At 42.6% G+C, this 4,827-nt stretch overlaps 1 long non-coding RNA gene across 6 annotated transcripts; it reads right to left on the bottom strand.

The window, feature by feature from the left end:
* Positions 1 to 1,537: 1,537 nt before the first annotated feature.
* Positions 1,538 to 4,365, bottom strand: LOC125509316 (uncharacterized). Of its 6 annotated transcripts, none has more exons than XR_007284043.2 (4): positions 3,900 to 4,365; positions 3,690 to 3,776; positions 3,019 to 3,581; positions 1,538 to 2,928 (listed from the first exon to the last, which is right to left on the bottom strand). It is a non-coding gene; the product is annotated as an uncharacterized LOC125509316 (long non-coding RNA). The 6 variants fall into 6 exon arrangements; XR_007284040.2 differs by having other exon boundaries at positions 1,538 to 3,381; positions 3,508 to 3,581; positions 3,900 to 4,362; XR_007284041.2 differs by having other exon boundaries at positions 1,538 to 3,342; positions 3,508 to 3,581; positions 3,900 to 4,362.
* Positions 4,366 to 4,827: the final 462 nt, after the last annotated feature.

Genomic DNA, 4,827 nt, shown 5'->3' with positions numbered 1-4,827 from the left:
TTCATTTAACTCTCTTTATCTATGTCACACATGTATTAAGAATACAAGCTATAATCTTTCTTCATATTCTTTTGCTCATCAGATTCTCTGAAGCCACCATGTCATCACATTGCCATGTGAGTAACTTTTACTACTCCGACACAATTCCACCATGGTTCGTATCACCTCAACGCCATCTTGACCGGTTTCCCCCGCCTCCTCGTCACATTCGGCTACGCCATTGTTCTATCATTTGCTTACTCCATATCATTTCACCATCATGTGCACACCCTTTTCCTAATCCTCTAAATTTATACCATGGCCCCCATCTCCTCTGCTCCAAATCCTCTTCCATTCCTCTTCTCGCAGCAAGCTTGTTGTATCTTCGCTAGCTTCACTCCTATGTATGTGCTCACATCACCATCATATGTACATCTTCTCCTACTCCACCTATTAGCTATGCCTATGGCTACCCCACCATTGATGTGTCCTCTACCTAATTGAGCATCATCCCAAGTAGCATCACTCATCGTTACATCCTAATCGAGCATAATTTTTTGTAAGCATCATTTTCTTTTATGCGGAACAATCTATTATCCATTGGACAATTTTAAAATGAATGTACACATTCTGCTTTACCGAAACTCAAAACTATCATGAGTGAATATTCTTCCAGAATGGACTTGATTTCTTAAATAATACACTTACAATGGTGTGTACCAGATAAAAATGATTAAAAGGAAACATTTCCCAGTAGTAACCGTAAAATAAACACTGCAAATCGAGCGATAGAAATTTCAGATTTATTGAAGCCTGGCACTTGAAAGCTGGAGTAGTATGCACAGAAAGAAAAATTATTTTATGTTTTCCTAAAATAAGTCTCCCATGAACACATTGCACGAATGAGCAGGAAAACAGAGTGCAAACTTATATGTACACTAACTGGTCCGTTCATCCATTTTGAATAGACCAGCTACAAAAGCTCACTTGGTTCATTCTCGCCAGAATTCACTGACATGATGATCAAACATGTCCTGCAGTGTCCCCACACCCGGCGCGTCCAACCTGACAATTAAGTGCACACAAAAATGGTTCCGCTATCCCATAAATAAGACCAACAAAATTTAGCATCTTTACAGGAAAATACACCTATATATATTTCTGGGGTTTCTTACAAAGAAAATCATGGGAAGTAACTAAAAGAAGGTTAATATAGAGCTAACAGATATGAACAAACCAGACAATAAATGCATAGCGTCTGGGGAACGAAACCACTACCAGATACATGGTATCGCATGAGTGCCTGCCCTTCCTCTAGCCTGCAACATCTGGGAGCTGCATATATGCTTTCAGATTTGTGCTAATTCTGCAAATTCAGAATATGCCCAAAGACATTGTACAAAGGTTTAGTTCTTTGCGATCCAATATATTCAGGAAAGAACAGTTTTAGTTCCATAGAGAAGGAATAGAAAAATTCGACCAAGACACCATCAGCCTGCTTATGCGATCAACATATAATTACTGGATTTCAACTTAAATAAATTCTTTGGAGATGATGTGCTAGCTATAAAGGGAATGACATTTGAGATGGTATACTGAGTCAATCGAACAACAAAAAGGAAGAACAAAATTGCTGTATTACATATTTACATGCAGTCACGTTGGGCACAAACTGAAAAATGAGTTCGCGATAAGATAACATAAGCCTGTCGTAGTTAAATATAACGGAGATGCACACAGAAGCTCTTCGCAGTTCACCGGATGAAATAGTTGGGTGTTCTGGATAGGTGGACTCCCGGTTGTGCCCAGCTGCGGCAACTGCCACACCCCACTGCCACCGGACGGCGCCCCCATCCAGGAATACACAAGTTGCCCCACGCCAACCAAGATCTTTCAAATCTTCTCTAGCATTGTCATCGCAAAAGGACTTTCATCAGTGGCTCGCTGACAATCTCCCCCAAACCCTACAAGAGATTCAAGGAAGTTTAAACTTCCATTTTGCACATGTGCAATTGAGTCACTCACCTTGCTAGATTATGTCAGATCTATTATCCATATTTAAGCCCTCCGAATTATTGTATTTTCCTGGCAAAATAATGGATCAACAAGTTTGTCCCTTCATATTGTCAAACACGGGCTGACGGGACCATCTACTTTGGTTGTTCAAATTATAAAACGCAATCATGATGTTGAAATCTCATCTCATTCCATCACGTGAGCTTTTCCCAGTTTTTTTAAAGAGCTTTTCTCAGTTTTGGACAAACTGAATGACGGTGACGATTTGTATATTGTAGTTTTTCCTTCATTACGCTTCACTGGTTAGATGGGAGAGCGCGCTGTGCCCCTATGTTCAACCCCAAAAACCTAGATTCAAGGTTGTAGGTCATAGTAGTTGTCATCACTCGCAAGCTTGCTTGTGCACTTTAAAAAACTGTATGACGAAGCACATCAAGAGAAGCAAAGGTGCTCTCAAGTTGTTATGCATATCATAGAGCACATGTAGGACAACAAAATGACAGTCATCAAGGAAAATATATAATTACCAAAATCAACCCCAAATCAGCACTCCCCTCGCCATCTATGTATCAGACTACTTGGAACTGAACTGTATGTAAAGCAAGATTTAAGTGTTGACCATTAGTCCTCAATGTCCCGTGTGTTCTCCATCATGCTCCTGACTTTACTGTCATACTCTAGTTCGTAGTCTAAATTCAGTTACTGGTTGCACTCACCCCTAAGTGAACACTAAAAGTTTTAACAGGATAAATCACACATATATATCATTTCCTTAGTCAATAGAGTCCTGGAACTGTGTCACAAGATCCCGACAAAACTGACCGGAGTTTTCGTAGTTCTCTGAAACTTTTCATGTCTGGTTCGCTACTACTCACAGTTCTTTCCTGGATTCAATAAACCCCATGAAAGCAGACCATTTCTTGGGGTAAACAACTGAAAATAAGGTTGTAAAATTCATCAAAATCATCTAGAGCAAACAGTATGACATACTTTTTGCACAAGTACTGTAAAAACAAGTATTACCTGTCCTAGCCTTTTGGCTTGAACTGAAAAAACAGTATGACATACTTTTTTACTCCTACAACTCCCTTCGTGATGATCGGATGAAAGTGTCGCAGACACTATGCACATTTATTTTGTTGGATTGTGCAGATCCAATTGAGCAGTTCCTAAAGCTGGAAGGATTATAGTTGAAAAAAAATACCTGGATAGCCTTTGTTGTGATACTACTTGCTTTATTGTCAATGAGGAAGTGCTAGAAGTATGAGAAAAATCCCAGTATACCATCAATTATTGATTACTTGTCAGACCCAAGAAAGCATTCACACCTCCAAGATGTTTGTTAGACTGTTAACATAGCATGAATTCACTTCAGATTACTCCTTTCTGTACATATAATTAGATAAAAGAGAATACTGGTTATGAACTATATTCATAATATGAATGACAGTGTGAATCTCTCGGCAGAATTATGAAGCAAATATTGGTTAGGAACCAAGGTTAAAAGCAAACCTCGCATATGATAATATTGCTATTCTTTTCTTCTTCATTTCCATTTTTTTTTCTTCAGTCCATAAGTGCATGAACTGAACAACCAAATCAGATTTAAGCAGAAATAGAACAATAGAGGGGTTGGGTGCAGATCATCCAGTTTTAAACATCAAGAACTGGAATTTGCAAAAACAGTAATCTACCTGGCGATGTTGGATGTCGTCCACCGGAGGAGATGGAGGAGCATGTCCCGATGTCCCAATGGAAACTCCTTGACCTCTCAAGTCCATCTACCAAACACGTAAAAATTCCTCAAATCATCTCCAATTGGCATGTCAATCGACATGTTCTTGCTTCCTGACCGGCTCAAAAGAAAATTCAAAGAGAAAATAGAGAGGAACGTGAGTTGTAACCATTGACAGAAGACGCGTGAGGGCCAGTGGGGCGCAGCGAGCCGGCGTCGGCAACAGCAAGGGCGCGTCCACCAGCCGCGAGAGCCGAACTGGTCGGGCGCCGCGGGGGCAGCGCGTCGATGGGCGGTCGAGCCGTTGCGGAGGGTGGCGGGGCTCGGACGCGGGGACGGGGATTTCCTGCGCCGATTAGCTCTCATCCGTGGACGGACGCGGATCAGGTCGAGGACGGCGCGCTGATGCCGCCGTGGATCTGGGCGCTCCCTCTCCCTTCCCTTGCCTTGCCTTCCCTTCCCTTCCCTTGGGAGAGGAATAGAAGGTTGGGGGCGACGGCACAGGGGGGCGAGGAGATCGCCGGCGGCGGGGTTGGATTGGGGTGCGGCGGCGGCTGCGACTGGAGACGGGAGAGGAGGTAGGGCTAGCGAGGGATTGGTTCTGTCGCGACGCTAAAACCAGCGGAGGGGAGGCGGTGGACGGAACCAAAAAAAAATCTACGAAGGTTAACCGACGAAAAAAATCCGGACGAAAATGGTGGGACGAAAATTGACCGGCGGAGACTACCAACTGCTCCATTAAGAGTAGAGATGCAGCGGAAGGTAGACTACATTTGGCAAACCATAGTCAAGTATTCAATGAAGTAAAAGCACAATGACTAATATCAGCTAGGTAGTAAGGATCAGGTAGGAAGATATTATGAAGCCGATCAGAACAAGCAGTCACTCAGTGAAGACAGAAAATAGTGCAATCATACAATAATTTCACCAGGACCAACAGTAAGTAAAGGAAGGGAAGGATGAAACCAGTGACTCGTTGAAGACAATGATTTGTTGGACCAGTTCCAGTTGGTGTGACAACTGTACGTCTGGTTAGGTGGCTAGGTATTTAAACCTAAGGACACACAGTCCCGGACACCCAGTCCTGAACACGCAGC

Source organism: Triticum urartu, chromosome 5A (genome assembly GCF_056163025.1).
Source record: "Triticum urartu cultivar PI428250 chromosome 5A, HENAU_Tu73, whole genome shotgun sequence".
NCBI lineage: Eukaryota > Viridiplantae > Streptophyta > Magnoliopsida > Poales > Poaceae > Triticum > Triticum urartu.
The sequence above is the reverse complement of the archived record's forward strand: the minus strand, read 5'-3'. Positions and strand labels throughout refer to the sequence as shown.